Below are 11,811 nucleotides of genomic sequence, written 5' to 3' on the forward strand. Positions count from 1 at the left end.
TTCTCTGGTTTGATCCTCAGCTGGGGTGCCTTCTGTGCGAAGTCTGCATGTCCTCCCTGTGGTCGTGTGGATTTCCTCTGGGTGCTCCGGTTTCCTCCCACATCCCAAAGACATGCTGTAGGTGGATTGGACACTCTAATTTGGCCCTAGGTATGAGTGTGTGCTTTCTGTGTAAGGTTGGGTGCCAGGCTGGCAACTCAAGACTGTAAAACTTCACTGCCAATCATGAGTGGACAGGTGATCCACTGTGGTGACCCCTAACCAAGAAATGCTGAAAGAAGAAGAAGACAGAGGTTCATAGGTTGACAGATAAGTACTATGCAGGCAATTTTAAGCCAAGCCAATTTCTCTTTTGGTGCTTGAATTAAGCTATCCTGTTTGGTGATAGATTGACCTTATCCAGCCCATAGTTGATAATTATATATTAACCCTAGAGAGAATAAATGGGGTCATATCATAGATAATTTCAGGGAACCCATGATTTGGACAAAGTATCTAGGAGCTGTCTTGCTCCATTAGTGGTACAGGAGTTAGTCCTGTGGTGAATTTTCTATTACCCTTCCATAGATCAAAGCTGTACTTGACCATTGACAGGGATGAGATTTGTTTTATGTGGATTGATATTGATCTCTTCCTTGATATGCCTTTGTATATGAGGCTGGGCAGACTTATGAGTTACACAGCAGTGGTGTCCTCTACAAGATATACCGGTCCCTCCAAACTACTCTATTAATGTTGCAGAAGAGGTTTATGTCCCTGAGCCAATTATTTATGATGCCATTTGACTTGCTGATGTGCAGTAAGTTTACCAGTATTGAGATGGAGGATGCCTTGTATGCCAGACACAGGTCCTCTCATAGCAGTCTACACGATACCGAGTATAGTGACAGGGCTTTCAGTCAGTTCATGTAGGGCATATTGTTTAAGACTTGTATCCTTTTAGTAAGGTATCTCTGTAGACATTCAAGTTGTATGTGCCTGTACAGATACATGCCAAAGGGTAGATTATATTGAATGACCGGACTAATGATGGCTGTATAAGGAGAACAATGCATCTTTAGATCTGGACGCACTCGCTTTGTTTATGGGCTGTGCAACATAGAAGGACTTTCTTATGACAGTAGACACATGTTGGTTGAAAAAGAAATAAAACGGAGGCTAAACAAATAACGCCAGTCAGATGAATCCAAAACTTTTACTTAGTTAGCGCTTTCATGCAGGACACTGCCTGCACTTCTTCAGACAAAGTAAAATAAAGCACTTTACATTTTTATATACTACAAAATGCTTAAGCCAAACCCACAATTAATTGGATAATTAATTAATTTAACCAATTAAGTCAACAATGCAGCAACCACACAAAATTTGACTTTTAAAAATAGCATCCATCAGAAGTATTCATATAAAAATTTCATCACAACCAAACACTTTCAAAACTTAATTTTCCTATGTTATTATAAAATATAATTCATTATAAAGTTATTAACTATCTAAATATAATTTAAAATAAAATAAATTCATTTTATATTTATTTTGTGTATTTTATGTTGTGTTTAAAATAATAATATCCAAAACCGAATTTGATTCCAAATGTTCAACAAGACAAACCATTTTGTTATTAACAAAAATGCAATAAGTGTAATATGGAATTATTAAATCTTTAAATGCATATAAGCAATCTTACAATAGTATGCATATACCCATCCTTATAAAAAGTATGTATATATTTCACTATCTCTCCAAAGCTTTAATGTTAAGTAAACATTTAATAGAACATGCATCATTAATGCCTGGATAGTTATGGGCATTAGTTTTCAACTGCCATAAAAGTTCACATTCTTGCAACTTCAAATACCATGGCCCCCCTCTAGGATTTTTTTCCACTTTTTCTACTACATTAAACAAAAAACTGTGAGAATCATTGTCCATAACATGCTTAGCTAAAGCGTTTGATGAATTTCTTCTAGATATGGCATATAAATGCTCATAAATTCTATTCTTTAGCAACCTTTCGGTTTTACCGAAATAATAAGCAGGACATTCCTTGCATCTAGCAAGGTAAACTCCTTGAGTCTCACAGTTATATTTACCATTAATGTAGTATCTAGAGCCCCTTATCATAAAATTGGACCCTGTTTGTATGTGTTTACAGTATTTATATAATAACATAGGAAAATTAAGTTTTGAAAGTGTTTGGTTGTGATGAAATTTTTATATGAATACTTCTGATGGATGCTATTTTTAAAAGTCAAATTTTGTGTGGTTGCTGCATTGTTGACTTAATTGGTTAAATTAATTAATTATCCAATTAATTGTGGGTTTGGCTTAAGCATTTTGTATTATATAAAAATGTAAAGTGCTTTATTTTACTTTGTCTGAAGAAGTGCAGGCAGTGTCCTGCATGAAAGCACTAACTAAGTAAAAGTTTTGGATTCATCTGACTGGCGTTATTTGTTTAGCCTCCGTTTTATTTCTTTTTCTGAGTTTGTGATTTTTAAACATGTTGGTTGAAAGTTAGGTCACGGTCTAGATAAATTTCAAAATCCCAAACAACTGGATCAGTTCTTAGGATTGTTAATTGGGTAGTTCCCTGAGGTAGATGACTTCCCAAAGGATACAATAATGCATGTTTTTTGGCATTTAGTTTCAGTCCATGATTTTGTGTCAGCTATTTGTCTCAGACAAACCTTCCTGCAGCCTCGCTAAGTTAATCTGGGGATTCAGTGACTACACCTAGCTTACAGCCATGTGCAAACTTAGTCAGGCAAATCCTTTTGGTATTGGCTTTTACTTTATAGACTTATATGCCAAACAGGAGAGACATCACCACTGAACCCTGGGGGACTCCACTGTTGACTGGTCTCTTTGTAGAGATATCTTTCCTTATTTTGATCTCCTGCATCCTTTCTGTGAGACATTTGGCAATCCAGTAGGTGACATAAGGGTTTAGTTCTAGTTTATTTTGCTTTTCTACTATGCCTGAATAGTAGTACTAGATAGTGTTAAAAGTTTAAGCCAGGTCAATGTATGTGGTGTGAACGATTTTACCTTGAACAATTGCTTTGATATCCCTTTTAAAAAATACACAAGGCTGAGTAAGCATGATCTGTCCTTGACAAATACAAACAACTATGGATTCAATGTTTGGAGGCTGCCTATGTCCTTATCAGTCTGTTCCTTGATAAGTCTTTCCATACCTTTGTATATGAGACTGGACAGACCTATGGGTCTATAATTGCCTAGGTCTGTGGAAGATCCAGCCTTATGCAATGGAATGAGTGTAGCTGTGCTCCATTCACTTGGTACAAAACCTGTATGGAGGTTGAGGTTGAACCGTGTTGTTGGGGGGAACTAACTTGCTTCATACTATTTAAGATGCAAGTAGAGATATTGTCAGGACCCATTGATGCAGTATTTATAACTTTTGATAGTGCTTTCAGGACTTGGTGTTGTGTGATAGCCAGAGGCGAGTCATTTTCAGGTATATCCTGCTAGATAAAAAAAGGGGGAAGAGAGGGAGAACGTTTGACCTGAATTTATTGGCAAGAAGGATTTCTAAATCTTCAGGCTCAGTGTAGGTAACATTGTTCACAATCAGCTCAGTGCATTGCTGCATTATGCTGTTGAGATAACAAACATAACTAAAATGTCATGTGATTCTCTTTGGCTTGTTTGGCCATTTTAGCATCAAACTTAGTGTTGGTGAATTTTATTAAGCTCCTGAGTTGTTGGTGTGTTTCACCGATGAGGGATCTATCATTCTGATAATTGCTCTTCTTACTTTTGGGCAAAAGTCTCTTCTCGTTATTATAAAGCTTTGTAAAATATAAAACTGTAGAACTTTTAGCAAATAACAGTTCACTTAGCCCTATGACTCTGAGCTACAGGTCAATGATCCCAGGATGGTTAGAATTTCAGAAACTTTAGGTTTTACAGTGGGGCAGGGAAGAACTGTAATTAGTGTACAACCAGTAAGACGTAGCAAGGAGAGCAGTACTTAATGTATCATATGGGGCTGGGAGGGGTGTAACAATGTAGCAGACACAAGAACAGGGGAAAACAGTAGCAAATATAGCAACAGTAGTGAATTTAACAAACAAGGTACTGGAATGCAACTTTAAGCAAGCAAATGATAAGCGGAACAAGCAACTCTAGCAGCAAAGCTGGAATGTGCACAGCTGTAGAAGTGCAGAAGCACAGATTACAATACTGCCACTATTGCAAACCACCCTACAGTTTAACGCACCAGAGCAGACAGAGAATTACCAGTAACACTGCTTATGGAAAAACACAGTAGTGCATGACTAAATGAGCCTCATATTGTTTATTTATTTATTGACATTTGATTACTAGGAAATTCCAAATGGGTAGGTGCCTATTTTCAGCAGAGGTCCAGGGAGAAAAGCTCCAAAGTATTAGAAAAACATTTTACAATCTTCAAAAATAATACAAAACATCTACTGTTTAAATAATTATACTAAATTAGAAAAGTTGTGAAAACATTGGTTAATAATACATACAACCTTTATGATAATGATTTAATATTTAGAGAAAATTTAACCAGTTTATATAAATTAAAGATAAGTTAGTATAATAGAAGCAGGAACTGCAATATGAAGTGAGAGGAAAAAAACAGGGTTATGGCATATTTAACAAAGAGTCAGTGGGGGAGAGAAACTGATTGTTAGGAAGCGAGTGAAGAAGGGGGAGTAAGGAGATTTAAGGATGAAGAGGTACTTGTTTATATTTAGGGATATAGTTTATTCTGAGTTTGAGGATCCTGCAGTAGTTCACAATTCTTCCACAATTATAAATGAAACTACAACAATAAGGGCACAGACTGACTGCAAATGCAAGCAGTTAGCTTTGACAAGTAGTTCTACTTACGGAGGTAGAAGTGCAGTATGATGTATAGGCGATGTTGAGATCTTGCAGGGATTTACAATTATCCAAATGTAAATGAAGCTAAAGCACTAAGGTCCCAGAACAAATTACTTTTGATATAAAATATCACAAGTGGCAGAAAATGAAGAAATACATGTATCATCCTGTAGGAGACTGTACCTATGGCTTAAATATGTAATAAGAGCCAAAATGTATGAAAGAGACACTGACTCAATCTTTAAAAGTCTAAGAGGGTGGGCTTCATAGTTTGATTAGTAAAATGAGCCAAAGAGATGAGACTGGGAGGAGCTTCCAAGCCAAGATATACAGTAGGGAAATACAGGTCAAAGGCCTCCATCAGAGCTGATATAATGGTAAAGTAAGTGCAGTAGCATAAATGTATTTACTTGAATGAAACATTGAGTCCAAATGCTTTGATAGGTTTTAGCTTCAGGGGAGCTTTTCGCTTCCAAGAGTCTTAAAGATAAAGATGGCTGACTGCTCGTGTAATATAAAATACCTGAAGAAAATGGAAGCTGGAAGCAGCTTAAAGCTTTGGCCAGTTGTGCTTATCTTCCCAGAACTGCAGAAATACCCCACTACCATTAGGTTTAATTACCTTAAGCTCTAGATAAAACTCAAACATCTGGCAAAAACTGGCACTTTGTTCTAAGTTTGAAAGCACAGTAATTAGATCCAGCAATATTGATTAATCCACTTAAGAAAAATAAAAATCATAACTGTAAAACCCAAATCAATTTATAGGTAGCTTCAGATTCAGAGAAGAAATAGTAAAAATTCAGATAAAATGACAGAACATATTCAAAACTGATTTAAAAACTAGGTACAGCACATAACCCACTGAAAAGGCTCTGCAATCTGCAAAGTGCCTTTAAATAATAGCTTTAACTTTATATTCAGTATAAACACAAAATAGGAACAACACAGAACCAATTTAAATTGTTATGTAAGTGCAATAGTTTAAATGGACTTCCCTGTATGCAACATGGAAAGGTTTTGCAAAGTACTTAGCTATGACTCAGTCTTTTTCCAAGATTTTTCCCCATCATCTGTTGACCATCAAACATTCCTCAGTTGAACTTGAGTTAATTTGTTCTTCCATACAGGGGATCACCAGCACAGTAGTGAAAGCCATTGGGAGAGAACAGTCATTCAGGTAGCCATTAGGGTGGTTTGTGTCCTTAATGGCATCCCAGCAATGAGGGTGCATGTGATAGACCATATCTCCTCACTGGGCAAGGGGACAGGTGACACACATCATCACAGGGACCACAACATGCATGCTCTCATGTGGTCACAATGAAGGCTATGCCAAAGCAACTTTGTAGCCAAACACCTGACCCTTGGCCATCCTTTGTGCTACTGCCCCTCTTTCAAGAGACTATGGTGTTGGACAGGTCTAGTCTACTCCTCCCCCAGAATGGACATTCCCATCCACCCAGATGTAGTATATTCCCTGATGCTGATCAAACCCTGGTTGCCATGACTATAGTCAGACCCTGGTTGCCATGACTACAGTCAGACCTTTACCACTCTACACCAACAGACCTGCCCAGCTTAGACTGAGCCTTGGCCTTTGCTGACTTCAATAAAAATCCTCTTGTATGATGCATTCTTGTTGAAGTTAACCTGGATTATTTCTTATACACCTCCACATACTGTCTGTTGTGTTTTGGGTTGGGAAAGATGGGTGGTTGAGTTGCGTTTCTTCAGCAGAATTGTTGGTTAAAAAAGTATAGTTGCCCCAGCTATGTAGAGGTGCATGCAAGTTCTATAACTCACTGACCACTGTTTTGGCTTGCAATGATTGTAAAGTAATTTGTCATCTTGCAGTACATACACTTTTTTAATGAATTTTATGCATATTACTGTTGTGTCAGTGCAGGTGTTACACTTAGCAAGGTAAACTATTCTTTTTGTACCACAATTACCCTTTTTAAAAAAGATTTTACTACTCACATAGTTAGATAAACCAACAGAATGCTCTTGTAAAATAAATTTACACTGTTTACATCTACCACAAGCTTTGGCTCCCACTTCTCCATTATCTTCTGTATTTAGCTGATTCCCCTTCAGTATAGTTTTCAAATTTTCCCCCATTTTTGTCGAAAAAGTTGGTCTATCCCCCACCATTTTGTAAATGTCATTATTAGCCTTGAATATGTTCCAATTCTTGTATAAAATATTTTTAATACCTTTATAACAAGGACTAAATTGTATAACACATGCCTGGGTATAGTTGCTTGAATTAGTCTCACCATTAGTTTCCATAATACTGGGGTCAGTAGTTTCTGCTAATTTCCTACCTAATAAAGGTTTATATTTTACACCCCAACCATCCGAAACTTCTTTGAGGGTGTTCACAAGTAACCCAACCAGATAACCTCGTTCCAGGAACATAGATTTCAAAATACAAAATTCTTGTTTCAGATCCTCCTGGTGTGAAGTCATCCTAGCTATTCTGTTGGCCTGTCCCTTAACTATTCCCTTTTTCTGGAAAAATGGATGATAACTATCATAGTGTAAATAAGAATTACAAAAAGTGTGTTTCCGAAAAACCTTGGACCTAAAACAACTAGAGTCCTTAATAATAAGTGTGTCCAAGTAATTAATTTCCACTAGATCAAAACAATATGTAAACTTGAAAAAATTAGTACTACTATTCAAATACTCTATAAACCTGGGAATGTTTTCTGTTTCCCCCTTCCACAAGATGAAGATATCATCCAGGTATCTGTTATAAGAAAGAATATCTTTATAAAAATTACTTTTGAAAACATGTTCTAATTCCCAGCCCAACATAACCAGATTAGCATACACATATTTTTAGTCTGTTTGATGGATGACAAAATTTACTACATTTTTAACTTATGTTTATATATACATACATATGCTCCAAGTTTTATAAACAAAAACTTTGTTTTTACATGTAATAATATTTGGTAACATTATTCCTTGCTATTAACTGCTGTGAATTGTATTGGTATTGATTGACATATTAAATACAATGCTGACATTTCTCAACTATGTAAAAAGTCCTGGTGTAGTTGTAGTTGTAACTCATCTGACAAATTAGTCACCAGTTACTTTACCATAGGTGATCATTAAAGCTGGTAGTTCAAGCACTGTAGAAATAATGAAAGGTTGACTTACAGACATTTAAGACAAATAATCCTGTTAGAGGACCATGTGTGACCCCTGACTGAACTATGATTGGACTGGAGTATATCTTGTCAGGAACCATTCACTTTGTTGCATCAGCAGTTTGTCAACAGAGTAAATTGCATGGGAAATGCATCAAGGGCTGTCATTATCAAGACCTGGAGATGTCAAATGAAGTAAGATCAAGTGCATGTGGGCAAGGTAAGGCAGGTGTGGGGTTGGCATTTTAATGCTGTAATTTTTGGATGCAGTGAAAGTTTCAGCACTAGGAATAGGGGTGTGTGAGTGAATGTTTGTGGGTTAAGGAAGGCCTGGTGAAGAGGATAGATTTAGTATTCTGCATATATGCCTGTGATAACTGTCTGAGTATCTTGTGTGGAAGTAGTATTATGGAAAGACGTTTTCTAAGGTTAGCTGTATTGTTGGGATTAAGGACAGGGGTACAGTTAGCATGCACCAGTAAGGTAGTACAGTCTCATAAAAGTATCAGGAATGTAAATTCTCCCCAGATGGCCCACCTCAGATTATCAGTGTCATAAGTTCATCCATGTGCCCCATATCTCCAACCCATTAGAGCTATTTATAGGTTCATAGGTCCATCAGTGTTTACTAGGCTAACGACCACAAGGGCCTTTTTAAGCCTACCTAGCACGTCTGTTCTGACCCTATCAAAGCTAGCATTCTACTTTAATGTTCCTGTACCCAAATTATCATGGTGATAATTTCACACTTGTAAATCTTCCGAGACTATCAGAATCATATTTCCCTACCCTTCCTTTGGAGGCATCTGCCCCTACCAATATAATATGCACCATGACTTCTGGCATTACCATCAGATGCTGTGAACCAGAGTGCAGAAAAGAGCAGGTAACTGGTACAAGCCTCTTCAAACTAATGCAGTCAGACATTTGCTGAACTCTAAGTTATCAAACATTCATTTCATATCCATGTTCATATAGAATTAGGCTACAAAGTTAAACTGGAAACGTGCCAGTAGCAAACTTTTATTTTTATTTATTTTGTTATTTTTAAAGGCTTTGAGTGATGAGAAGGATTGCAGTAGAATTATCACTTTAATGGGCGATGGGTGAAGAGAATTGTGGAGTAGACAATCCACTGGATGGTTGGGAAATTTAGTTTTATCTGGGGTGAAGGATTATGTAAGAGGGGAAAGATTATCTCCGTCATGGCCATACTATTTGAGTTTGCTAACAAAGTACATATCCTGTGTATGTGTAGATGGGTATAAGGTTGGCATATGCTTAGTGAGCTAACCTGCATTTTTGTCACTGTATACTGCAAATTTCTGGATGCCTTCTGTTTGAATGTTTTCACATAATTCCTACTTTGCAGACCTATGTATTGAATTCAGTATGGATGCTGGATTTGCCTGAATTATCGCTATCTCTTCTTAATACCATAGCACAGATGTATGCTGCTTTCAGGTCACAAGTCATAATTAGATGGATGAAGAAGCAGGCAGGGCAGGTATTCATTCAACATATCTTGTTTTTTTTTTTTCTTGTTTTTTTTCCCAGCATCATGTTCTGACCACCGGTAAGTCAATACACACAGTCAGGCACATTCATTATGTGATTCAAAATAAAATGTCAAGAAAATGAATGAATGAATGGAAATAGAATTAGTAATGTGGAAAATAAGCTCAACATACAAATTCAGAGCTTTTTTCTGTAATATATATTGCATATAGACAGGTAGTCAGACTTTTCAGATATTTCACTTATGCTGTGTGGAATGTATAGTTCTCGTGTGGAAATTATTTTTGAAATTTTTATGAGGTACATAAAATTATTGATAATAATTGGAATAAAGAGTTTGTCTATTCTGTTTTTGACATACTTTAAAAAAATATTTTAATTTTTCATGTATTATTGATTGAAGAAAAAATAGTATTTAAAATGTGAAACAACTCATTTTGGAGATATATTTCAATTGTTTCTTGTTTTAGAAATGTTAGCATTTTGTTATTTCTTTGTACAACATTATAAATGACAAATTATTGTATCTTTTCTCTTTCCAAAATTATATGTAATTATAAATTATTACTCATTCTATTTGAGCAAAACACATTTTAAGTTTAGCCACTGCTGTGGTATATAAGGATAAAGCCCTAAATACGTACAGCCCAGGTGAGCCAGGTTTGATTAGTGGTTCTGGCAGGGAGAGATGAGTGGGACCATGCAAGTGGGAGCAAATGTTAAGTCATAATACCCCACAGTACCCCAGTAACAGAAGCAGTTGCTGGCATAACCCCCCAGGATGCCCTTAAGATGCATGCTTTCCCAGGCTCACTCAAGGTCTGGTGGAGAAAGGAGGAGAAGGTAGACCCAGTGACTGATGAGGGCACTGAGATGGCTGGAATGAATAATGCAAGGAGGCAGGAAAACAGATTTTAAGTTTGTAAAGTGTGTTAGTTTTGTAATATATAGATATTCACACGTTTATTAAGAAATTGAGAATGTTATTTTGTCTTATTAAAATAAGTACAGCCTGTAAATGAAAATGTGTCCCTTTTGTATATAATGTTCTGATCAGTCTTTTTGTTCATAATTACTTTAATTTGTGTTTAAAACACATTTTAATTGTGAAAAGGATGGAAATGTGCTTTCTTTTAAAAATAAAGATACACTTTACCTAGCCTGAAGAAGATGTAATTCTGTGTAGCTTTCCTTATTGTGTTGTTATGCTTTTTAAATGAATTTGCAGTTGCAGCTTCTATTTACAAAAATGACCAGGTGTGCCACATATGTTATGTGCTGAATAAGTGAAACATATCACAACATAGCCATATCGAGACATGCATCAATGAGATGTCTCACATAAGGACAGTGAACTGGGCAGCTGTGCTGATACTGAGTATTACACGAGTAAGGAAATGTACCGATAATAAAAAATAAAGAAAGAAAGAAATCTCTCACAGCCCTGCAACCTCAACTCCAGCAGTCCTTCTCTGGTCTGAACAAAATAAACTCCAAATTAAACAAACGCACAGACACACACACACACACACACACACACACACACACACACACACACACACACACACACACACACACACACACAAAAAAAAAAACAATTTTATGCTTTTTCCTCTCTGCAAAGAACCACTGGATGTCCTTGCAAAAACAAACAAACTTTTCCCTCACAGCAATCCATGGCAGATTCTGAGAGAACTTTTCCAGAAAAGCCTTGAAATGGTTTATTTTATCATTTAAATGGAATATTGCAACAGCACAGAACAGAGCCAAAGATGGAGAGTTTCAATCAGTGTTAGCAACAAACACACCTCCAGGTTGGTTATAGAGGATGATACCATGGAGCCCATCCATGTGCAAGTCACCAAAGGTAAGGTCCCTCACCATATCATGGCTAGCTACAGGTCACCATCTATGTCCCTAGTGTCTCATGATTCTTACCTAAACCTACTAAAGGTGCTCACCATCCAACCAAGCATCCTATTCATGGGTGACTTTAAGTATCCCACTATAGTCTGGGAAAAGTACACTGCCTCAAACTCACAGACAGAATGCTTTCTGGATTTTATTAATACAAACAGCCTGGAACAGATAGTGCATGCTCCAAATAGAGGATCAAACATACTGGAACTGGTACTCACCCACATGGGAAAGCATTGTGAGTATAAAACATACTGGATCTAGTACTCACTCACAAGGGAGACTGTTGTGTGTGCCCCCCCCACTCCATTCTGTATCACGTCCATGA

The sequence above is a fragment of the Protopterus annectens genome, chromosome 12.part0 (assembly GCF_019279795.1).
Source record: "Protopterus annectens isolate FY-2018-M chromosome 12.part0, PAN1.0, whole genome shotgun sequence".
In the NCBI taxonomy this organism is placed as follows: Eukaryota; Metazoa; Chordata; order Ceratodontiformes; family Protopteridae; genus Protopterus; species Protopterus annectens.